At 42.1% G+C, this 26915-nt stretch overlaps 1 protein-coding gene across 1 annotated transcript in view; it reads right to left on the bottom strand.

Moving 5' to 3' along the window:
• Positions 1-18521, bottom strand: part of LOC129831801 (SPRY domain-containing SOCS box protein 4-like) — a 41998-nt gene extending 23477 nt beyond the window's left edge. The window contains exon 1 of the mRNA XM_055895262.1: positions 17940-18521. The gene's annotated coding sequence lies outside the window, so the exon portion shown is untranslated. The remainder of the gene's footprint in view (positions 1-17939) is intronic.
• Positions 18522-26915: the final 8394 nt, after the last annotated feature.

The raw sequence follows: 26915 nt of genomic DNA, 5'->3' as shown, positions 1-26915 counted from the left end.
GCTGCTGCTGTGAAGCTGCATTTTCATAGACGATAAAAATAATATTGTATGAGCAGAGTCTTGTTAACAGTTACACAGCTGAATAGAAACAGCATCCTTTTCACTACACAAAAAGGTAGTGCGTTTTGTTCAAAAGAGTTCCAGGTATGCCAGTGTGCTCCAAGAGAAAGTGGTGTGGTTCTCACATTCATGTGGCGATTAATCCAAAGGATACTCTACATCAAATGAACAGGAAAAAGGACTTAAGAAAAAAGAAATAACAATTCAACCTTTTAGGAATCTTAATCTGAGATCCATGTAGCATACATGCAAATGTTTCCATAGCAGGGCAGACTATAGTGCATAAGGGATATATTGAGGGCACTTTGCATCATACGGAAAACCTGGGGGGGGAGAAGTTGGACATGCTGGGCAGATCAGTGCCCTTCCCTCAGGCCCAAAGTCCAGCATCATCATGACTGATCTACTGATTAAAGGGGACACCTGTCCCAGCTCACCAGGCCCACAGGCAAAAAGAAACAGATGTGAGAGATGGGCAGCAGGTTGGAACAGCTAGAGTTGAGACTGTCTCTTATTGCTCCTCCTTTACAATTGACCACCTGTTTCCTCCCCCTCATTCACCCACTGAATCTTCTTCAGTAAGGGTCTTTATTATTCCACTGTGCCCCCCCCCCCCCCCCCCCCCCCCCCTTATACACACGCCGAGGTTACCCGGACTCCAGCACTTAAATCGATAACCACTCTTTATGTGGACAGACCGGTATGAGGGTTGAATGGGCATTGAAAAGATAATTCCACTAAGGTCACAGCAAAACAAACTGAAAAAAAGGTCAGATTCCTCGTTTGTTTGGGGTCCTGGTTTCTCTCAACACTAAAACAAGTCATTATCTTTCGGTAAGTCCCTAAATGACTGGCACACACACAAAAGCAGGTATGTACTACATCAAGACAATGATGATTTGGCTTGTGCTGCATCAAGCTCATAAGTGCCCACTGGGCTAAATCAGAGAAAACTGTGGGAAGCTGCTTTGATTTGACTGCAGATCAGGTCCCATCCATTGATGTAGGCTGTTTTATCTCCCAAATAAGCAGTCTTCCTGCTACAGTATCAACAAGCAAGGGCTGCCACATTAATCGCATAACTGACAATTATGGCCAATAACCATGAACTTTTCAAGTAGATATATTATTTCCAGGTAGATATAGTTCACCCAATAGCAGTTCCTTACCGGCAAAACTTCTGCTCTGGTGATTACAGAGAACATTACATCATCATCATAAAAAGCACAGTGACTCTCAGCAAGCCTATTGCAGTAAACAAAAAACTTCAGGTAAATAACTGAAGAACGTTTTTTTACATGAAGCAGGTAAAGTTGGTAATTTATTGTATTTATCAAGTTGTAGCGTTATGATGTACTCCAATAAAACATTTTCTTTTAAATGACAACTGTGGCCATTTTGCATGACAATTAATAGTTACCCAACATTTCTAAATCACAACCCTAACCAACAGCATGTAATGGCACGGTATGACAGACCTCGCCACCTTCTGTCTTCTCCAATTCTAGAAAAGACAATCATAGCAGGACTGAGGCTGCTTCAATTTAGCTCACATGCACTTGGGAATGCAATTTATAGGACGTGGTGGTGGTGGAGGAAACCCCTATGGTACAATTGAGTGTTTTGCAGGTCAGGGGGAGAGAGGCTGGAAGAGTGAGTACCGTTTTCAATGATTTGACATTTCTATGTCAGTTGGAAGACAGGGGCGAGGCATTTATCAGTGTGAGCCACTGGGGAGACCGCTATCTCCCTTCAACCCTGTGCTCTTTCTTAATCTCTCCACAAAACACTCAGGGTGCGTTTCTCCCCCAGACTGTACTTGACTTGTATGCAAGTGCCGGGCTGAATAGCGTCGTAGGCACAAACATTAAATGGTGAAACAAAATAAAAATCTGCATGTCTTGCCAATGCAGCATGGAGATGAATCACCCTGGGTGCATCTCATACACCGCTCCCTCCTTCCCCACCACCCCCATGAGAGAGACAGTAAATTAGCTCCCAAAATACCCAGCTGGCCCGCCAGACACGACAGCATGAGCCTACAGACAGAGGGACTCTATAAGAACACAATCCTGAGACATGGGGCTCTGTTCCAGCCACTACTGGTCCACCCTGGCAGAGAGCACATAACAGGCCCATCACTGATAACAGGAATAATTAAAGTAATGAAATACTGAGAGATTGTTATTAAAATGACAAATCAGACATTTGAAGCCCTGAGCCTCCGAGAACCCTCGAGACCGAGAACTAGAGCAAGGATGCACGTTCAGTAAACCTTCACTAAACTCCACCTGTTGTCAGTAATTTAACTCATTTGGAGCAGTCAGTTAATTGTACTCCACAAAGCCTTGGCGACTGGTAATGATGCATGTGAATTCATTTTGAACAAACAAAGCACAGACAAACGGTGTGCATTCGGAAAGTATTCAGACATTAACTTTGCCGAAATTTTTACCTTACAGCCTTATTCAAAAAAACAAATTGTTTTTCTCCCTCATCTCGGTAGCTACACACAATACCCCATAATGATTTGCAAAAACAGGTTCAGACAAATGTAGAAAAAATAAACTGAAATATCACTTTTACATAATTATTCAGACCCTTTTGCTCTATACTTTCTTGAAGCACCTTTGGCAGCGATTACAGCCTTGATCCTTAAGCTTCACACACCTGTATTTTGGGAGTTTCTGCCGTTATTCTCTGTAGATCCGCTTAAGCTCCGTCAGGTTGGATGGGGAGCGTTGCTTCACAGCCATTTTCAGGTCTCTCCAAACATGTTTGATTGGGGTTCAAGTCCGGGCTCCGACTGGGCCACGAAAGGACATTCAGAAACGTGTCCCGAAGCCACTCCTGTGTTGTCTTGGCTGTGTGCTTGGGGTCGTTGTCCTGTTGGAAGGTGAACATTCACCATAGTCCGATGTCTTGAACACACTGAAGCAGGTTTGTCAAGGATCTCTGTACTTTGTTCCGTTCATCTTTCTCTCAAATCCTGAATAGTCTCCCAGTCCCTGCCGCTGAAAAACATCCCCACAGCATGATTTTGCCATCACCACACTTCACCGTAGGGATGGTGCCAGGTTTCGACCAATTAATCGGAATGGCCGATTTCAAGTTTTCAGAACAATCGGAAATCGGTAATTTTGGACGCCGATTTTGCTGATTTCTTCTCTTTTTTTTCACCTTTATTTAACTAGGCAAGTCAGTTAAAACCTCTTGAAGCTAGGGGGCAGTATTTTTATGTTTGGAAAAATAACTTTCCCAAAGTAAACTGCCCATCTCAGGCCCAGATGCTAGAAAATGCATATAATTGACAGATTAGGATAGAAAACTCTAAAGTTTCCAAAACTGTCAAAATATTGTCTGTGAGAATAACATAACTGATTTTGCAGTCAAAAACCTGAGGAAATCCAACCAGGAAGTGCCTCTTATGAAAAGAGGTCATTTTGCAGGGCTCTGGCAGTGCACCTCCTTGCACTAAGGCGGAGGTACCGGTCCTGCTGCTGGGTTGTTGCCCTCCTACGGCCTCCTCCACGTCTCCTGATGTACTGGCCTGTCTCCTGGTAGCGCCTGCATGCTCTGGACACTACGCTGACAGACACAGCAAACCTTTTTGCCACAGTTTGCATTGATGTGCCATCCTGGATGAACTGCACTACCTGAGCCACTTGTGTGGGTTGTAGACTCCGTCTCATGCTACCACTAGAGTGAGAGCACCGCCAGCATTCAAAAGTGACCAAAACATCAGCCAGGAAGCATAGGAACTGAGAAGTGGTCTGTGGTCACCACCTGCAGAATCACTCCTGTTTTGGGGGGTGTCTTGCTAATTGCCTATAAATTTCCACCTTTTGTCTATTCCATTTGCACAACAGCATGTGAAATGTATTGTCAATCAGTGTTGCTTCCTAAGTGGACAGTTTGATTTCACAGAAGTGTGATTGACTTGGAGTTACATTGTGTTGTTTAAGTGTTCCCTTTATTTTTTTGAGCAGTGTATATGGACGGAATTAATCGAACAAAAGGACCATGTGATGTTTATAGTACATATTGGAGTGCCAACAACAGAAGCTCGTCAAAGGTAAGGCATGAATTATATTTTTATTTCTGCGTTTCGTGTCGCGCCTGCAGGGTTGAAATATGCTTCTTTGTTTACAATGTTGCTATCCTCAGAAAATAGCATTGTTTGCTTTCGCCGAAAAGCCTATTTGAATTCTGACATGTTGGCTGGATTCACAACCAGTGTCGCTTTAATTTGGCATCTTTCATGTGTGATTTAATGAAAGTTTGATTTTTAAAGTATTTTATTTGAATTTGGCCCGCTGCATTTTCTCTGGCTTTTGGCCAAGTGAGACAGTAGCGTCCCGCCTAAACTCAGATTTTGGATATAAATATGAACTTTACCGAACAAAACATACATGTATTGTGTAACATGAAGTCCTATGAGTGTCTTCTGATGATCATCAAAGGTTAGTGATTAATTTTAACTCTATTTCTGTTTTTTGTTACTCCTCTCTTTGGCTGGAAAAATGGCTGTGTTTTTCTGTGGCTATGTACTGACCTAACATAAATCGCAAGGTGTGCTTTCGCAGTAAATCCTTTTTGAAATCAGACACTTTGGTTGGATTAACAAGACGTTTATCTTTAAAATGGTGTATAATATTTGTATGTTTGAGGAATATTAATTATGAGATTTGTTGTTTTGAATTTGGCGCCCTGCAATTTCACTGGCTGTTGGTTAGGTGGGACGCTACCGTCCCACATATCCCAGAGAAGTTAAAGGGATATCAACCAGATTCCTTTTCCAATGGCTTCCACAGGGTGTGAACAGTCTTTAGACATAGTTTCAAGCTCGACATTTTCTTTATCTCTTGTATTGAATAGTTTACCGTCCGGTTGAAATATTATCGATTATTTATGTTAAAAACAACCTGACGATTGATTATAAAACAACGTTTGACATGTTTCTACGAACTTTACGGATACTATTTGGAATTGTGTCTGCCCTTCAGTAATCCACAGGCTCGTGCAGGTCATGAACATAACGCGCCAACCAAATGGGGGTTTTTGCATATAAAAATGAATCTTTATCGAACAAAAGGAACATTTGTGTAACTGGGAGTCTCGTCTCTGCAAGCATCCGAAGATCAAAAGGTAAGCGATTAATTTTATTGCTTTTCTGACTTGTGACCAATCTACATTGCTGACAATTTGCCAGAATTTTACGTAATTATGACATGACATTGAAGGTTGTGCAATGTAACAGGAATATTTAGACTGATGGATGCCACCCGTTAGATAAAATACGGAACGGTTCCGTATTTCACTGAAAGAATAAATGTTTTGTTTTCGAGATGATAGTTTCCGGATTCGACCATATTAATGACCTAAGACTCGTATTTCTGTGTGTTATGTTACAACTAAGTCTATGATTTGATAGAGCAGTCTGACTGAGCGATGGTGGGCACCAGCAGGCTCGTAAGCATTCATTCAAACAGCACTCTCCTGCGTTTTGCCAGCAGCTCTGCTGTTTATGAATTCAAGCCTATCAACTCCCGAGATTAGGGTGGTGTGACCGATGTGAAATGGCTAGCAAGTTAGCGGGGTGCGCGCTAATAGCGTTTCAAACGTCACTCGCTCTGAGACTTGGAGTAGTTGTTCCCCTTGCTTTGCATGGGTAACGCTGCTTCGAGGGTGGCTGTTGTTGATATGTTCCTGGTTCGAGCCCAGGTAGCGGTGAGGAGAGGGATGGAAGCTATACTGTTACACTGGCAATACTAAAGTACCTATAAGAACATTCAATAGTCAAAGGTATATGAAATACAAATCGTAGAGAGAGAAATAGTCCTATAATAACTACAACCTAAAACTTCTTACCTGGGAATATTGAAGACTCATGTTAAAAGGAACCACCAGCTTTCATATGTTCTGAGCAAGGAACTTAAACGTTAGCTTTATTAGATGGCACATATTGCACTTTTACTTTCTTCTCCAACACTTTGTTTTTTGCATTATTTAAACCAAATTGAACACGTTTCATTATTTATTTGAGGCTAAATTGATTTTTTTGACGTATTATATTAAGTTAAAATAAGTGTTTATTCAGTATTGTTGTAATTGTCATAAAAAAATTAAAATGTATTTGTAATAAAGTCGTCCGATTAATCGGTATCGGCTTTTTTTGTCCTCCAATAATCGGTATCGGCATTGAAAAATCATAATCGGTCGACCTCTGGTCCAAACCCGGTCTGTCACACTGACAACCAATTAGTAGCTTGTTAGTGTGGGTCATAACACACTGACCACCTTATAATAAAAAAATAAATCCCCTTTCCTGAAGGCAAAACTACATAGGACTCTGTAGTATTTTGTGATCACACTATGTATACACTGTGAGCATTCATTTGACATCAGGCCACATGTTAGCAGTTAAAAAAATGGCAGGTCACTTAAGCAGTTAAATTGGCTCACACACAAGTTATTAACTTGTGTAGCAGCAGGCACAGTGTATTTTTAGTTATATAATTTATGGGTCACTCAGCTTGGCCCTTTGACAGCCTCCCTAATTAAAAATGTAAAACAAAACCTTTCGTGACAAATATCCTTTCAGTTTTGCACATCTTTGATCCTGCCCCCTGGCTTATTCTGCATCACTGAGCTTGTCAAACACCCCCCAGGGAGCGATGAACCCCCCAGGAGAGATGACCCCGTTTGGGACGGACAGACAGCCATCACTCATCTATTCTCAACCCAGTCTGGAGAGCTGGGTGATGTGGACAGGGATGTGATGACCTCTACTCATAACAGGGCCCTGCCGTGATAGCGTCACACACACGCACTGCACTGTATGCATCAACAGGCAAAACATACAAACACCGACCTCAAGGATAAAACATTTACAGTATATATGGTCTGTCACTGCAAGAAGCACAACGAGGCCAGAGCAAGCAAAGTGACTTTAAAAATACATGTCAGGTGCCAACAAAATAATAGGGAAAATTGTACAGAAGAAAGAATTGCATGGACAGGAACAACTGCTGAGAACAAAAGATACATTAGATTGTGCAGCGTGGCAGGACGCACAAACCCGCAGCTGGTGTGTTAGAGGAACAGTAGGCCCTGTGTAGAGCACATCACTGAACGCACAAGACAATTCTAGTATTCATGTTGCAACTGCGCAACTAACAACCGCTTACACAGAGAACACTGGTGAACCCGGAAAGAGGGATATACCTAGTCAGTTGTCCAACTGAATGTATTCAATTGAAATTCTGAGTCTTCTGCATTTAACCCAACACCTCAGAATCAGAGAGGTGCGGGGGGCTGCCATAGTCGACATCCACGTCTTCGTATTTTGGTTAAACTATCCCCAATTCAATGGAATTGCAACCCTCTGCATGCACAGTAAATTTTTACATCACCTGTGCAGCTGATTCTCAAGATCTTGCACCCTAATGAGATGCTACTGAGCCCACACTACTATACGGTCTGAGCCAAGGACTACATGCTTTCTGGTTTTGATTACAATACTGGGTGGGGTGAATATATTTTATATTATATACATGATTTTTTGTTAACTAATAAATAGTACCCTACAGAAATGATTTAAACACACTTCTAACTTGTTAACAATTTCTGCTAGTTAGTTTTTGCTACCATGTAGGTTTTCGCTTGCTAAGTGAGGTGTGTTAATTCACCCGTTTCCATTCATTTCAAACATGTATCTTACAAAGGAGTTGTTAAATCTAACTGCTTAACTATTTATCTGTTGATGGAATTGTATTTTATTTTTTTGTATCATTTTTTTCTAATCTTTACAGGAAAATGCCACGGGCACTATCTGATAGCATTTCACTGCAGCTAATGTAGAAGGAACAGCTGTGTACATTTGCAAATACTGTGCCAAATCATATGTGAAGAATGCAACAAAGATGCAGAATCACCTGGCCAAGTGCATAAAGTTCCCTCAGCGTTCATAACAAGCAACCTCTGACAAAAGTCCCTCTACTTCAATTTGAGGTGAAAATTATAACTCAGGCACTTTATCGATAGCAACAGCTCATGGTCCTCCTGGAATTATATATATTTTTGACTCAATGGAGGACCGTAGTCAGAAATGCTGATGAATGTCTTGCTCGAGCTGTGTATGCAACTGGTTCACCTCTAATGCTCACAGGCAATATGTATTAGAAGAGATTTCTGAATGTTCTCCGTCCAGCATTGACCAACCAAACATGTTTATCTACTCATTTGCTGGATGCAGAGTTAAACATAGTTCAAGTTAAGATCATGCAAATCATAGAGAAAGCAGACTATTGCAGTCATCTCTGATGGGTGGTCAAATGTTCGTGGGCAAGGAATAATTAACTACATGAAAAATTGGTGGCCATCCGGGGCAAATTTGAGGCTTTTTGAGCCTGACAACAAGCCACCCTGAACAAGGTTGGAAAGTGACAGTAAAGATGAGGACTCATAGTTTGATGTTCAAGAGGTGCACATTGAGGAGGTCCATGGAGAAGACATGGAAGCCTGAAGGGAAGACAACCAAAGCTTTAGTTTCCAGACTATCATTTTACAGATGTTTGTTGAAATCGTTTTTGGGAGATGAATGATCCATCACAATATTCCCTTTCATTGTTCAGTGAAATCATCCCATGTGAAGAGTCAACTCATTTAAAATTTCAATTCATAACTATATAGTTTTATTTCTATTGGAAGGATTTAATAATTTGCAATTAAGTCTACTTATGATAAGGTAAATATATCCAATGCAATAAACACCTACAATGAAATGGTATTAATATTAATTTGCATATATTCCCGTTAAATCCCACGGAAAGTTTCCACCTCTGAATATTCCCCAAAATGTGCAACCCTAGTGTTGACTCTTAGACTCATTCAGGTACAAAGAATAACATTTTCCATCTCTGCATTACTAGTCTCGGCTGGTCGGTGATTGACTGAACACTGAAGGACTTGTGTATTGTTCAGCGTACGCCGGTGCTAAGGGGGACTTTGGGAAGTAGTGTTTAGTCACTGTCGTGTTCTGGTCAACAAGACTCACTGTGCAGGGACCACGGTCATGTCAAACCTGCTGGGAAGGCCTAGACTGAGTCTACTGCTGCCTAGCAAGCATAGCCTAACAGGAGAAGCAACAACCGTCGTGTCCCGTCGTGTGCCGTGCCTTCGCACAGCGCCGCCGTCTCCACCTGGAAAGCTATTGGATGTGCAGGATTTGGGTCAGCTTATCAAGGTCCTGTTGAGCAGCTGATCTTTTAAAGTCATGTGTTCATGCAGGGCTGGAACCCCCAGTAGCTCTCCTGGAACCCCCAGTAGCTCTCCTGGAATCTCCTGGCAAGAGGACAAGCGTTAATGTCAAGTCCTGCTGTTCCATTGGGCTGAGATGAGAAGGGGGAAGTGATGCGTGACTGACTATTCTGAGCAGGTCAGTCAGGGTGAGAATTCTCTTTGTGTGCCCGTCTGTGGATAGCAGCCCAGAGACACTGCCCTGTGTCTGACCCAGGCAACGGGTACAACGCTTTGCATGCCAGATAGAACAGACTGTAAAACAGATGAGAAAAAGCAGCATCTGGGGTGAGGTCTCACTAACATACTGGAAGGAATACTTCCTGGTGCGTGATTTAGTGACATGACACAGCAATCTCTCGACCTATAAGACTACGGTGAACCTGACCACCCGCTGAACTAAACTGAAAGACCAACTTGGTGAGAAAACCCAATCAATGCCATACATGATTATTAGAACATTACAAAACTCCCATCCTTCCAGCTACATGTCACTGGGGACTAGGGCTTGATCTGAACAGCATGTGACAGAAAGAAAACAGATGTTTTGTTTGGGGGCAGTGCTTTGTGTTAGAGTTGGCTGAACCCAAGTGGTCCTTCATGCTACTCTATTTCTCTGTAATGCAAATATGTAACGCGTTGATCTATCACTTAGACACACGAGGACAATCACACATATTTCTCAGAAACTGCCCAGGGCTCCCGCTCACTATCAATTGCTACCATCGTTCCCAAGCTCAACCATTACTATTATCTTTTAGGCAGCTACTCGTGATAAAGGTTAGAAGTGCCTGTCTCAAACTATAATTGATAAAAATCAAAAACTGACTTGAGGGAAATTGCAATCAGTCATTTTAAATAATTCTCTCACTGATCAATTTGATCCCCAGTCTTACTCCCATGTCTCGCCATCCAGCCCCCTCTCCCTCATCTCTCCCCCTTGGTACATTTCCCTGTATCCTGCTCCCCATTTTCCATTTTAGTCAAACTGTGCTCTCCTGCTCTCCTCTCCTTTAGTTCAGACTCATGCAAAACCATATCAGTGGTCTTTTGCATGCCCCGTCTGGTCTCATCTGATTTAGGGGGAACAGAGGTGAACATTCTGTACATCAAGATTACCATCAAAAGAGCCTGCCGACTGACTAATACACTAACACAGTTATCTGGATACAAATGGGAGTAATATATTTGTATTAAGGCTCATTTTAGAATATCCAAGACCAGAAAGATGTGTAATGGATATCGATTGTCATTCTACTCATCACAAAAATAATCTCAGCAAAAAAAAAATTATGTTCTCACTTTCAACTACGTTTATTTTCAGAAAACTTGTGTGAATATTTGTATGAACATAAGATTCAACAACTGAGACAAACTGAACCAAGTTGCACAGACATGTGACTATCAGCAATTGAATAATGTGTCCCTGAACAAAGGGGGGATCAAAATCAAAAGTAACAGTCAGTATCTGGTGGCCACCAGCTGCATTAAGTAGTTCAGTGCATCTCCTCCTCATGGACTGCACCAGATTTGCCTGTTCTTGCTGTGAGATGTTACCCCACTCTTCCACCAAGGCACCTGAGCAGGTTCTCAGACTGGGGCGAAGGTTCACCTTCCAACAGGACAACGATCCTAAGCACACAGCCAAGACAATGCAGGAGTGGCTTCGTCACAAGTCTCTGAATGTCCTTGAATGGCTCAGCCAGAGCCTGGACTTGAACCCAATCAAACATCTCTGGAGAGACCTGAAAATAGCTGTGCAGCGACACTCCCCTTCCAATCGGAGAGCTTGAGAGGATCTGCAGAGAAGAATGGGAGAAACTCCTCAAATACAGGTGTGCCAAGCTTACCCATACCCAAGACACGATGCTGTAATCGCTGTCAACAAAGTACTGCGTAAAGGGTCTGAATACTTATGTAAATGTTTTTTATGCAAATGTTTTTCTAAAAAGCTGTTTTTGCTTTGTCATTATGGGTAGTGTGTGTAGATTGATGACACAAAAATGTAATAGATTACAGAATAAGGCTGTAACGTAACAAAATGTATACTTTCCGAATGCACTGCTTAATTGAGTTAATTATGATACAAACGTTGAGCTATAGGTTTGGATTTTTAATACATTACAAGGCTGCATGGTGGGACAATTGATGAATTGAAAAAAAGTCACATGAAAGGCATGAGCTCTGATTTGTTTCTTGTTCAAGCTACACATGCTTCATTCACAATTTCACAAGCACTTGATAATATTGTCACCAGGTATTAAATTTCCCGGTGCCATCCCCCTCGTGAGAACATAATGCAACCTAAAAAATCCATGCCTTTTGCGGCTATTGTGCCCTTGGGCTGAATAGAATTATACTTTGTCAGCCAAAAAGAGTAGACCTAACAAACAGAAAAAGCACTAGCCTATGTCACTACTATCCCCTATAGTACAAAAGTTGACCTATTCTATTGGTCAACTTGTCCTTCTGTGAAAATTATTTTGCTCAAACTTGAAAGTATGTATGCCAGTTAGGCTCTACAGCATCTATAAAGCTGATTAATGTGCTTAATTTTGAGAAGTTACTTGGCCATTAGTTGTGACAAACCTTATCAAAACATATAGGCCTATGGGCGAGGCTACATGAGGTGTGCGACTATGATTTGAAAAAGTTGCAACAAATAAAGACATGAGCCGTTTGCTATTATTATTAGCCTTGTCCAGTAAGACAAAGTTTGTGGTCATACACACATCCTTAAATACATAGGTGCTGGGCTAATAAAGAATACTAGCATAGAACAAGGCCCGCAAACTGTTAAAGCTCCCAATTCACTGCTTTATTGACAACGTTTCGATGTGAAACGGATCTACGTCCGATCAAAAAAGACCTGAGGAACATCCGTTTTGGATCAAAACGTTGTCAATAAAGCGGTGAACTGGGAGCTAACAGTGTGCAGGCCTTCTTGTTCTATACTAGGCTAATATTGTCACCCATCGGAGTATTCTTAATTAAAATTCTTTAAATATACAAAAGAATGTGAAATTTGTTTCGATTTCAAATAGACCATTATCATGGAACAGGGGCATCTAGGCTATACTCCTGTTGTAAAGCTTAGCAATGTGCTTAATATTAGAAAAGTTGATAGATAAATAGTAGGCCTAGCCTATAGAAAGCTGATGGGATCCTCTTTTTAATAGAGGCCATCAAAACCTTTAATGCAAGTGCATAGGCTGTCATGAAGAGTGATTGGATTTTCAATAACATTTGCATTGATGTCAGAGTGATTAGAGGAACAATAGAGTGCTGAGTACCAGGCAGTTAGCAAGTTTGGTAGGCTACTAATGACCATCAGCAGCATCAGAGCTTGGAGAAGCCTAATTATCGTGACTAAACGGTCACATGGAATTTGACTGCCGTCATGACTCGACCGCCGGAGTGGTGGTAATATGGTCACTGTAACAACCCTAGACACAAGTGACATGAGGAAGAGTAGACTAACTACAGTACAAAAGTGGCTATGGAAAAGCATATGACCTTTGATCGAGTCACACACCTAAAAGGTGAAGACCAAGTGAATCGAAAAACGGATTAAAACGCTCTTGGACCGTATATGAACATGTGAGTCATGCCGCAACTTAAACCTTTTCTCAATAGGGGGTGCTGTTTTCACTTTGTAAAAATTTTGTTCCCAAATTAAACTGCCCCGTACTCAATTCTTGCTCGTACAATATGCATATTATTATTACTATTGGATAGAAAAACACTCATAATTCAAACGGTTTTAGAAACTAATCTGAGTAAAACAGAACTCAAGTTGGAGCAATTTTCCTGTGAGGAAGTGAGAAATCTGAAATCAGGCAGGCTGTTCTGGGGTCAGTTTATTAATTTGCATATCTTCTATTGGTTGAGATGCACTGCATACGCCTTCCCCTAGATGTCAGCAAATAGTGAGAATTGGAATGGAGTTGCTAGGCAGATCTAAGGCCATATAAAGGGTCTGGGAACGTGGGGTCCAGTCTTTTCATCATTCGCCATGACGCAAGACAGACCTCAGGATGGCGTTCTGGAAAGCTCCCGTTATAGGCCTTAGATATATCCGGCTCTGATTTTATTCGATATAGGTGTTAAAGACATCATAATGTTGTTATTTTAAACCGAGTTATCAGTTTATATCAGTATATTGCGATTTTCGGATATTTCTTAGTGCTGCGTTATAGTGAGTTGGACACGTCTTCGCCACATGGCTAATGTTTGCTGCTAATTCCAAAGTTGAAGGCGACAATCTACAACCGAGCAACGATTCCTCTGGACAAAGTACAACTTGCCCAAGATTCTGATGAAAGCTCATCAAAAAGTAAGAACTATTTATGATGTTAATTCGTTGTTCTGTTGAAAAATGTAAAAATACTATTACGCCATTAATTTCGGTGCGGTCTCGCTTTAACGCACGCTGTATGTCGTAGTAATGTTAATTTTAAAAATCTAACACAGCGGTTGCATTAAGAACTAATGTATCTTTCATTTGCTGTCCAACCTGTTTTTAGTCAAGTTTATGATTAGTTACTGATTAGATTAGGTGCCTCTCCCAAGATTTCTCCCGACATTTTGTTGGCAGCTTGGCTACTATTTTCATTGTATAACCACGATTTGTGCCGCTAAATATGCACATTTTCGAACAAACTCTATATGTATTGTGTAATATGATGTTATAGGACTGTCATGGCCTCCCGGGTAGCGCAGTGGTCTAGGGCACTGCATCGCAGTGCTAGCTGCGCCACCAGAGTCTCTGGGTTCGCGCCCAGGCTGGGCTGGGTTCGCGCCCAGGCTCTGTCGTAGCCAGCCGCAACCGGGAGGTCCGTGAGGCGACGCACAATTGGCATAGCGTCATCCGGGTTAGGGAGGGTTTGGCCGGTAGGGATATCCTTGTCTCAGTATGTAAAATGTAATGAAATGTAAAAAATAAAAATAAATGTAATAAAATGTATGCACTCTACTGTAAGTCGCTCTGGATAAGAGCGTCTGCTAAATGACTAAAATGTAAATGTAAGTTTGAGAAGGTTAGTGAAAAACGTAATATCTTTTGCTGGTTTATTCCTTATCGCTATTGTTGGCTTGAATCAATGCTGTTGTGTGGTTGGCTATTTTAGTAAGCTAATATAATGCTATATTGTGTTTTCGCTGTAAAACACTTAAAAAATCTGAAATATTGGCTGGATTCACAAGATCTTTGTCTTTCATTTGCTGTACGCTGTGTATTTTTCATAAATGTTTTATGATGAGTATTTAGGTAATTCACGTTGGTCTCTGTAGTTATTCTAGTTGCTTTGGTGAGAGTTGTGATGGTGGCTGCAATGTGAAACTATGATTTATACCTGAAATATGCACATTTTTCTAACAAAACATATGCTATACAATAAATATGTTATCAGACTGTCATCTGATGAAGTTGTTTCTTGGTTAGTGACTATTTATATCTTTATTTGGTCGAAATTGTGATAGCTACCTATGCAGAAAAAAAATGGTGGGAAAAAAAAGTTGTGTCTTTTGCTATTGTGGTTAGCTAATAGAAATACATAGTGTCTTCCCTGTAAAACATTTTAAAAATCAGAAATGATGGCTGGATTCACAAGATGTGTATCTTTCATCTGGTGTCTTGGACTTGTGATTTAATGATATTTAGATGCTAGTATTTACTTGTGACGCTATGCTAGGCTATGCTAGTCAGCTTTTTTACTGATGGGGGTGCTCCCGGATCCGGGATTGTGATGAAGTAGAAGTTAAGCAATTTAATTAATTAAAACTACTAGTGAATATATGATATAACAGTGGGAACATGAGGACTTTAAACTGTCCCTTACAGCCCATGGTTTCATTCAGTGACCAATCACTTTTAAATGGGATATTTAAAAACATTACCATTTGACTGACTCAGCAGCACTGGCATAGTGGCAACATGGCTCTCCCTGATACTGGTGTGTGTGTGTGTGGGAGGGACAATGGATTACGGGACAGGCACAGCCGATGGGACTAGTGCTGGTGTGTCAAGACTCTGGACAGCTGACTGGCGCAGCACTGTTGGTTTGTGTGGAGACGAAAATGAATTGATCACCTCCCATGACCAGACAGGCTCCGAGTGTGGAGAGGAAGAACAGCAGCCTGCCGTTCCTCTGGAGCTTGTCCCTCCCAGGGTTTTAAACAATTTAAATGCAATGCTACCAAATACTAATTGAGTGTATGTAAACTTCTGACCCACTGGGAATGTGATGAAAGAAATAAAAGCTGAAATCATTCTCTACTATTATTCTGACATTTCACATTCTTAAAATAAAGTGGTGATCCTAAATGACCTAAGAGAGGGAATTACTACTAGGATTAAATGTCAGGAATTGTAAAAAACTGAGTTAATGTATTTGGCTAAGGTGTATGTAAACCTCCGACTTCAACTGTATACATACACACAAAAAGTAGGTCACATGGGGGAGAGGCATGCCGTGAGGTGTTGCTTTATTTGTTTTTTGAAACCAAATTAGCTGGTCACTTGCACTATATGAGATGGGAGTTCCATGCCATCATTATTATGTATAATACTGTATGTTTCCCTGCAGGACTTGCTTTGTGGAGTGTGGTGTCAAAAAAAGCTGAGCATCTCTTTATCGCAGATAGACTTCTCCCCATCTTCACAACCACTGAATCAATATGTTTTGACCATGACGGTTTACAATCTAAAGTAACACCAAGCAATTTAGTCTCCTCAACAGCCACACCATTCATTACCAGATTCAGCTGAGGTCTAGAACTTAGGGAATGATTTGTACCCAATACAATGCTCTTAGTTTTAGAGATGTTCAGGACCAGTTTATTACTGGCCACCCATTCTAAAACTGACTGCAACTCTTTGTTTAGGGTTGCTGTGATTTCACTACTTGTGGTTGCAGACGTGTATAGGGTTGAATCATCAGCCTACATGGACACAGGCTTTGTTGAATGCCAATGGCAGGTCATTGGTAAAAATATTTTTTTAAAGAATAGAGGGCCAAGAGAACTGCCCTGTGGTACACCACACTTTATACGTTGAACATTAGAGAAGCTTCCATGAAAGAAAACCCTCTGTGTTCTATTAGATAGATATCATGGATTGTGAGCTATGGCAGAGGTTGAAAAGCTACAACATAAGTTCAACAGGTTATGGTCAATAATATTCAAGGCTGCACTGAAATCGAACAGTACAGCTCCCACAATATTCTTATTATCATCAATTTATTTTAACCAATCAGCCATGTGTGTCAGTGCAGCACATGTTGAGTGCTCTTCTCTATAAGCAAGCTGAAAGTCTTAATTGTTTACAGAGAAATAGCATTGTATTTGGTCCCTTTCAAAAACCCAACAGTTTGCCTATCCCAGCTCTGCATCTGTGTGGTCATTATGCACAATGGATGTAGTCCACCCAGGTGGCTACAGGGTCAGGTGACCTATGAACATGACTGAGGTCATGGGTTCAAACTCCAGATGTCAATAATTTGGAGTGTGGGGGCCATGAATGGTTCTACACCAGAAAATAAAATATGGACTGCTTCCAACCCCAGGGAATTATTCAATGATTATGCCTATATGCAACCACCATAAACTGGTAATAGTTTTCCATTTAATGGGTTAGTTGTAAGCCTAGTCAAAAGAGTAAGCAAGGTCTACTCTGGTGACAACGAGGTTAAATGTACCATCCACTAAAACACATTAAGGAAAGAAAAATCATTATCTATATATAACTGGCTCCTCCACTGGTCCATCACACAGTAACTAGTCATCAGACACTTCATCTGGACAGTGCCCATGCCAGTTAGTTGGTGTGGTTACCCGTTACTACAGGGGATAAAGCATTTACCACCAACAAACAGGCACAGATCCACTGGAATAGGCGTCCGATTTGGCAAACCCACATCCGTTGTAAAATACTGTATCTCTCTGTTTGCTCACAGACGTAAACTCTGCTGTGACAATGGGAAATCAAATTGAAACTGAAACCAGACATGCAAGTTCTGCAAAAGTGTACACCACAATAGTGGCATAATATTTTCAGCAAAAAATTCCTTTCCTAATGTAAGTAACAATTACGGTGACCTATTCGGTGTCCCTGTTATCGACATTATGAGTTGCTGAATGTTCTGCATGTTGTCAACTATAAACATGTTTGGAAATGGTTTATTTGCTTGCAGCCACAGAACATTTTCATTATATCGTTTCGAAAACATTCTAATCGGTGTATTAATCTCTCGTCATTATTTTCCAAGCTATTGGGATGAATGAATAAAACGTCCTTTACACGTAACGTTAACGTTAGATGCCAAAGACAAGTTATAGTTTCTCAAGTTACCAAGCCGCGCTTCCCAGTAGACTTAATTTGATTCCAAAAAGTCCTAAATTAGCCTTCTCATGCGGGTAGAGTCGGTGCGGACATAAAAACACGTACCAAAAAAAAAAGTTGTACACATTGACAGGTTTTCTAAACATCACGAAGAAAGCATAATGAACAACACTATGTGTTGAAACATGATTATATTCGACGCAATAAAATGAAATAGGCAAGATATGTTTTTACTTACGTTCCAATGTAGCCAACAGCCTCGCCTGGCGCTCGACAAAGCTCTCACGAGGCCAAGGTCCCTCCTTGAGCAAAACAAAACCAAAACTGTTGGACTTTGCGTCGAAGATATTCATTTGGTTTCACTCAAGCCTTAAAAACAAATCTTCTGTGCTGTTTCATTCGCGAATTTTCTCTATCGACGGGAATTCGAGACCGGCGGCTTCTTTGTTTCGCGAGCCATTCCTTTGATATCACCATTCATGTGTCGCTGACACACACACTGATTGGCCACGTCGCTCGAGGGATAGGATCGGGAATAGGTGAAGGCTAGGGCACCAGCAAAGCCATTTCTTTTCGCCGTCCTAAAGTCTGCCTTTTCTCGTAGCAATGATATAACGATACAACTCAACACTGACCTCGGAAAGTGAATAAGAAGCCCAGTCTAAATTTGAAAACACATCAGTGTTGAGAGAGAGTTGAAAGTTTTATGCAACTAGCCTAAATGCAACTAAATATACTAAACAAAAATATAAACCTAACATAAAGTGTTGGTCCCATGTTTCATGAGCTGAAATAAAAGATCCCAGAAATTTTCCATACACACAAAAAGCTTATTTCTCTCAAATTTAGTGCACACATTTGTTAACATCCCTGTTAGTGAGCATTTATCTTTTGCCAAGATAGCCCATCCACCTGACAGGTGTAGCATATCAAGAAGCGGATTAAACAGCATGATCATTACACATGTGCACCTTGTGCTGGGGACAATAAAAGGCCAGTTATAAAATGTGCAGTTTGTCACGCAACACAATGCCACAGATGTCTCAAGTTTTGAGGGAGCGCACAAGTGGCATGCTGACTACAGGAATGGCCACCACAGCTGTTGCCAGACAATTTAATGTTAATTTCTCTACCATAAGACGACATTTTAGAGAATTTGTCAGTACGTCCAACCGGCCTCACAACCACAGACCACGTGTAACCATGCCAGCCCAGGACCTCCACATCCGGCTTCTTCACCTGTGGGATCGCCTGAGACCAGCCACCCGGACAGCTGATAAAACTGTGGGTTAGCACAACCAAAGAATGTCTGCACAAACTGTCAGAAATCATCTTAGGGAAGCTCATCTGCGTGATCGTCGTCCTCACCAGGGTCTTGCCCTAACTGCAGTTCGGCGTCGTAACCAACGTCAATGGGCAAATTATCACCTTTGATGGCCACTGGCACGCTGGAGAAGTGTGGATGGCAGACAGCATGTATGGCGTCGTGTGGGCGAATGGTTTGCTGATGTCAACGTTGTGAACAGAGTGCCCCATAGTGGCGGTGGGGTTATGGTATGGACAGGCATAAGCTACAGACAACAAACACAATTGCACTTTTTTGATGGCAATTTGAATGCACAGAGATTCCGGGACTAGATCCTGAGGCCCATTGTCGTGCCATTCATCCGCCACCATCACCTCATGTTTCTCCATGATAATGTACGGCTCCATGTCACAAGGATCTGTACACTATTCCTGGAAGCTGAAAATGTCCCAGTTCTTACATGGCCTGCATACTCACCAGATATCTCATCCATTGAGCATGTTTGGGATGCTCTGGATCGGCGTGTACGACAGCATGTTTCAGTTCCCGCCAATATCCAGCAACTTCGCAGCCTTTGAAGAGGAGTGGAACATAATTCCACAGGCCACAATCAACAGCCATCTCTTTGCTAAAGAGCTAAAGCTAAAGAGATGTGTTGCGCTGCATGAGGCAAATTGTGGTCACACCAGACACTGACTGGTTTCTGATCCACACCCCTACCTTTTTACAAAAGGTATCTGTGACCAACAGATGCTTATCTGTATTCCCAGTCAAGTGAAATCCATAGACGATGGCCTAATTCATTTATTTCAATGAACTAATTTCCTTATATGAACTGTAACAGTAAAATGTTTGAAATTGTTTTATGCTGCGTTTATATTTTTGTTAAGCGTATTATAGGCCTACATAGCCAAATTTTGGACTAAAGGAGCCTAACATTTGTACTTAGTCCAAGGACCTTCTATTTAAAGGGTGAATTGTCTCTGGAAGCCAAACAGCCAAATACTCTATCTAAAAGTGAATCCATTCTCAATTGCGGTATGGTTCTATTTATTTATTTAACTAGGCAAGTCAGTTAAGAACAAATTCTTATTTTACAATGACGGTCTACCCCGTTCAAACCCTCCCCTAACCTTGACGATGCTGTGCCAATTATGCGCCGCCCTATGGGACTACCGATCACAGCAGGTTGTGATACAGCCCACGATCAATCCAGGGTCTGTAGTGACGCCTCTAGCACTGAGATGCAGTGCCTTAGACAGCTGCGCCACTCAGGAGCCCAAGAAACATAAATCCCTCTACTTTAATATCACATACAAACTATTTCACAAATGCACAATGTACACTTACTGTAGACTGTTTAACTGGATGTTACACAGTTGCAGCTGACAGTATTCTTCAGTGACAACATGTTACAGGTGTTCAGAGACGCAGACAGATAATTAGCACGTGGTCCACTCTGTCTTCTGTCTGTTTTCCGTAAACAAGCGTGGTAACATAGAAATATGGCAGTGTAGGAACCCAAACCCTAAAAATGAATGTATGAATTTAACCTTTTACATTTTTTATGATTTCTCGCTATTATGAAAGATAAAGCCCTTGGGCTTCCAAAACCGTACCACAAGCGATGTGTATTAATGTTCAGACCGAACGTTGCGGCTCTTAACAAAACCTCCCCCCTCAGACGACACCTTTGTCCAATGACTCTTCTATGTAATGGAATAGAACTGAGAGTTATGATCAAGGGCTAAGGCATACACAGCTATAGCCTTGAATACATGCTTGTAGGCTCTTCTCCTAATAGGTCTACAGAGAGTAAGATAGGCCTACATAAAGGTAGACCACATAGTAGACATAGGCATAATGATTTACGGCCTATAGATTCTGGCCTCAGGGACAGGATATCGAAATAGCATGAAATCAATTCCAATACTAAACATCGCCATTGATCACAAGTTATAGTACAACCATATTGATTATATTTTGTCATTATACACATTACCATTGATCGCCCGACGGTATACATCTTTTTTAACGGCTTGACTGCATTCACCTTAGAATTGTTCAAATGGTGCATGGGGTATGCTTATTCTGTGCTGTGCTCAGCCTGCATATCCTTGTGTGTGTGTGTGTGTGTGTGTGTGTGTGTGTGTGTGTGTGTGTGTGTGTGTGTGTGTGTGTGTGTGTGTGTGTGTGTGTGTGTGTGTGTGTGTGTGTGTGTGTGTGTGTGTGTGTGTGTGTGTGTGTGTGTGTGTGTGTGGTCAGACTGCCAGATGGATGTGTTCTCATTGCTGTTGACACACCTGAAGCTTGAGTAACAGCTGCCTGCTCAGCACTTTTATAGAACTATGGACATTCTCTCTCTCTTCATCTCTTTCCCTCTCTCTCTCCCCTCTCTCTCTCTCCCCTTCTCTCTCTTTCTCGCTCTCTTTCTTTCTCTCTTTCCCGCATTCTCTCTCTCTCTTTCCCTCTCTCTTTCTCGCATTCTCTCTCTCTCTATCGCTCTCGCTCTATCTCTCTCTATCTCTCTCTCTCTCTCTCTGTCTCTCTCTATCTCAGGCTATGACTGATCATCATCAGTTGGATGTTTATGTCTTAATGAGCATTTTGCTGGGTCTGTGAGTTACAGACAGACTGTGTGTGTGTGCGCTGTGAGCTACAGACAGACGGTGTGTGTGTGTGCGTGTATACAGTTCATTCGGAAAGTATTCAGACCCATGGATTTTTTTCACATTTTGTTACGTTACAACCTTAGTCTAAATTTTTTTTAATTTTTTTTACATTCCTCATAAATTCCTCATTCCTCAAGATGAACGGAGCAAAGTACAGAGATCCTTGATGAAAACTTGCTCCAGAGCACTCAGGACCTCAGACTAGGGTGAAGGTTCACCTTCCAACAGGACAATGACCCTAAGCACACAGCCAAACCAATGCAGGAGTGGCTTTGGGACAAGTCTCTGAATGTCCTTGAGTGGCCCAGCCAGAGCCCGGACTTGAACCCAATCGAACATCTCTGGAGAGACCTGAAAAGCAAAAACAGGTTTTTAGATATTTTAGCAAATTTAAAAATAAAAAAAAAACCTGGGTATGATGCTACAAGCTTGGCACACCTCTCAAGCTCTGTGAGGGTTGATGGAGAGCGTCGCTGCACAGCTATTTTCAGGTCTCTCCAGAGATGTTCGAAACACCATTCACTGCATTCCAGCCATTATACTTCATTCCAGACATTATTATGAACCTCCACTGCACCTGATATAGGATAAAGTTGTCTCCAGACACTGATCTAAGGTCAGTTTGATAGTTTTCCCCCCTAATGATTAGGATAATGGGAAGGAGAAGCTGGTTGTTAATGGTTAGGATTACGGGAAGGGGAAGATGGTCATTAATATATGCTTACGAGTAACATCTACTTCGAGTGGCTCACCTTCCCAGAGCAGTCATCTGTGTGTCACTGCTGAAGAGGAGTGCCTATCTAAGACTGGGGTCTCCCCTCATCCTCTTACACGCAGCCTCCCTCTTCCACCAGTTATTTCTCTGCAAGATGGGAGGTGCCTCTGCAATGCTGGAAAAGTGATAGAGGGGGAGTAGAGCAGGGATTCAGAGAGACATGCAGGCAATGAGAAGTGACAGTAAAGGATAGAGGGAGATGGGGAAAGATTGACATCAAGTATACTTTAAAGAGTAGGAAGGGTGAGAAAGAAGATAGGCTCTTCTCCTTCTAGCTTGTTAGTCCTCAGAGTTAGCACAGCACCAGAGATGCGCCAAATAATTGTTTCTTTATTTAGCCAAGAGAACAAAAACACAAGCCTCTAAGAGTCATCAACTAAGCCTGTTTGATATAATCCCCACCGACAACTATGGGAAAACTCCAAACAACAGTCTCTCACTCATTCTCTCTCTCTCTCTCGTGCTCTCGCTCTCTCGCTCTTTCTCTCTCTCTCTCTCTCTCTCTCTCTCTCTCTCTCTCTCTCTCTCTCTCTCTCTCTCTCTCTCGCTCTCTCTCTCTCTCTCTCTTTCTCTGTCTCCCTCCTCGCCGAAAGGATGATACGGCTTAGCAGCTTGCTGCATCTGTTTTTGCAGGGTGTTGTGGTGTTACTGTGTATGATGCCCAATTCCAAACAAAGTCCTAACCACTACCTCTAGGTGCTATAGCAGTTCTGGGAGGATTGGATAGTGGATCTACTACTATACTAATAACACATGTAATTTCCGATGAAGTGCCGACGGGTAGGGCTCGGACATTGAGTATACAGTATGTGTTGAAGGTGTTGCATTGAGATTGGCCTATCATACCATCGGTACTGTTTGTGTGTGTATTGAAGGTGTTGTTAATTCTACTCATATTGAGCTAGCAGTGGAATGATAAAAACAGATGATATGTTTGTGGAGATGTCTACTCCAGTTAGCCAGAGGGTAGATACTATACTCCACATTCTGTACACCAGCAGGACAGATCAAACTTAAACACACTTCTCAGTATGGTGCTCTCCCTTATCTAATTTTAACTCTCTTTATTGCTCTCTTTCTCTCTCTCTCTCTCTCTCTCTCTCTCTCTCTCTCTCTCTCGTCATCTCTCTCTCTCCCACTGCTTCCTTTCCTACCTCCTACTTATCACTTATTATTATTAAATAAATATGAGTTTTGCATAACTGCATATTGCATAACTGCATACTGAGAACAGATGTTGAGAGATGGAGGAGATAGAGAAGAAAAGAAAGACTGAGTGACATGGCAATACAATTTGCCTACCACAGTATATTGTAAGCATAGGTATTTATTAGATTTGTACAATAATTGGGCTATGGACTAGCTAGGGCAAAAGCTTGAGTCTCAATGCTTTATCCTCTGGCCATTCCGCACAAGGGGACCAATTATTTTGTCAGAATACGAGTGAGACCCCCCCACCCTCTATCTCAAACTTTTCAAATGTCAACCACTGCCTCTTCAGGGTTCATCTCAAATTAGCAACTCTAATGCACACAAACACACACACACACACGCACACGCACGCACGCACGCACGCACGCACGCACGCACGCACGCACGCACGCACGCACGCACACACACACACACACACACACACACACACACACACACACACACACACACACAGAGTAATTGGAGGCCGCAGCCTTAAGGCGGTACCAGTGACATTGCCTAAACGCCTTACAGCTGTGGGGAGGGACCTCTGGCTTTCTCATCCAATGGGTTTTGAGAAGGAGGTGAGGAGAGAGGACACGAGGAGTATACAATTAAGATTCTCCCTCTCTGTCCACAAACGTCACCCCCCGCTGTGTTTGTACTGACGTCAGCCCTACAAATGTATGCAAGTCATTTGTGCTCAGCATGAGTCCCAGTTCCTCTGACTTTGTGTGCTACACTCTGTTATTATACAATCATGATCATCAGCAAAAACTCTGATGAAGGTCAAAACCGTGTCATAATAAACTCACCTGGGAGTAGTTTTATATTTATATTTGTCCCTTCACCTGATCCGGTGCTGGTAGGATCTATGCTGCCATCTTTTGGTCGATTCTGGTAATTTCTGATCATTTAAACTATTGAATTTGTCCAGGAGCATCAGGCTTACTGCACTGTAACATTGTATTTGTCCCGGAGGATCAGGCCTACTGCACTGTAACATTGTACTTGTCCAGGAGGATCAGGCCTACTGCACTGTAACATTGTATTTGTCCAGGAGGATCAGGCCTACTGCACTGTAATATTGTACTTGTACAGGAGGATCAGGCCTACTGCACTGTAACATTGTATTTGTCCATGAAGATCAGGCCTACTGCACTGTAACATTGTATTTGTCCATGAGGATCAGGCCTACTGCACTGTAACATTGTATTTGTCCATGAGGATCAGGCCTAATGCACTGTAACATTGTACTTGTCCAGGAGGATCAGGCTTACTGCACTGTAACATTGTACTTGTCCAGGAGGATCAAGCCTACTGCACTGTAACATTGTACTTGTCCAGGAGGTTTAGGCCTACTGCACTGTAACCTTGTACTTGTCCAGGAGGATCAAGCCTACTGCACTGTAACATTGTACTTGTCCAGTACGTGCAGGCCTACTGCACTGTAACATTGTACTTGTCCAGTACGTGCAGGCCTACTGCACTGTAACATTGTACTTGTCCAGTACGTGCAGGCTTACTGCACTGTAACATTGTACTTGTCCAGGAGGATCAGGCTTACTGCACTGTAACATTGTACTTGTCCAGGAGGATCAGGCCTACTGCACTGTAACCTTGTACTTGTCCAGGAGGATCAGGCCTACTGCACTGTAACATTGTACTTGTCCAGGAGGATCAAGCCTACTGCACTGTAACATTGTACTTGTCCAGGAGGATCAGGCTTACTGCACTGTAACATTGTACTTGTCCAGGAGGATCAGGCCTACTGCACTGTAACATTGTACTTGTCCAGGAGGATCAAGCCTACTGCACTGTAACATTGTACTTGTCCAGGAGGATCAGGCTTACTGCACTGTAACATTGTACTTGTCCAGTACGTGCAGGCCTACTGCACTGTAACATTGTACTTGTCCAGGAGGATCAGGCCTACTGCACTGTAACATTGTACTTGTCCAGGAGGATCAAGCCTACTGCACTGTAACATTGTACTTGTCCAGGAGGATCAGGCTTACTGCACTGTAACATTGTACTTGTCCAGTACGTGCAGGCCTACTGCACTGTAACATTGTACTTGTCCAGGAGGATCAGGCCTACTGCACTGTAACATTGTACTTGTCCAGGAGGATCAAGCCTACTGCACTGTAACATTGTATTTGTCCATGAGGATCAGGCCTACTGCACTGTAACATTGTACTTGTCCAGGAGGATCAGGCCTACTGCACTGTAACATTGTACTTGTCCAGGAGGATCAGGCCTACTGCACTGTAACATTGTACTTGTCCAGGAGGATCAGGCCTACTGCACTGTAACATTGTACTTGTCCAGGAGGATCAGGCCTACTGCACTGTAACATTTCAATTCAAGTCACTTTCTCATATTCCTACAGTAAGTACACAAGCAGGTAAAATTACAGTATTATCTCTGATAAATCCTTCTTCACAGACAATGGTGATGGTAACGATGATGATAAGGATGATAATTGATAAGATGATGCAGTATGTAGATTTGAAGAAAATAGAAAAGATGACATTATCGTCAATGTGTAAACCTCAGCAAAGAACACAGAAAAGCTGATGAGAAAGATAGAACTATAAGGCTGTGTTTACACAGGTAGCCCAAATCTGATATTTTGCCCAATTATTGGCAAAACAGCTGATCTGATTGGGCAAAATAACAATTAGTGGAAAAATATCAGAATTGGGCTGCTTGTGTAAATGTGTGTGAATGAAAGAGAGAGTGAGGGAGACAGAGAGAAAGAAAGAGAGAGTGAGGGAGACAGAGAGAAAGACAGAGAGAGAAATAGAGCGATGCCAGTCGTGATTTTACAGGACACATTGACTTGTTTATAGATGTAGTGTGATATTGCAGGTTAACAGCCTCTCATAGTGGAGCAGATGACTCATATTACAACACTGATATACATATTACAGCACATATTACAGAACCCTTATATAACCAACCACACACCGGGTGGACCAGTAATTAGCCAAACTGTTACACACTCCTCTCTCACAAACATTATTAGCCCTAAACACACACACACACACACACACACACACACACACACACACACACACACACACACACACACACACACACACACACACACACACACACACACACACACACACACACACACACACACACACACACACACACACACACACACACACACACACACACACACACACACACACCATGGTGTAACACCTACTGTATGAGACACTCTATCCACTCATTAGCATTTAGCTTACATCATTTTTC

Source organism: Salvelinus fontinalis, chromosome 33 (assembly GCF_029448725.1).
Source record: "Salvelinus fontinalis isolate EN_2023a chromosome 33, ASM2944872v1, whole genome shotgun sequence".
In the NCBI taxonomy this organism is placed as follows: Eukaryota; Metazoa; Chordata; class Actinopteri; order Salmoniformes; family Salmonidae; genus Salvelinus; species Salvelinus fontinalis.
Note: the sequence above shows the minus strand (reverse complement) of the source record. Positions and strands in the feature narration are given on the sequence as shown.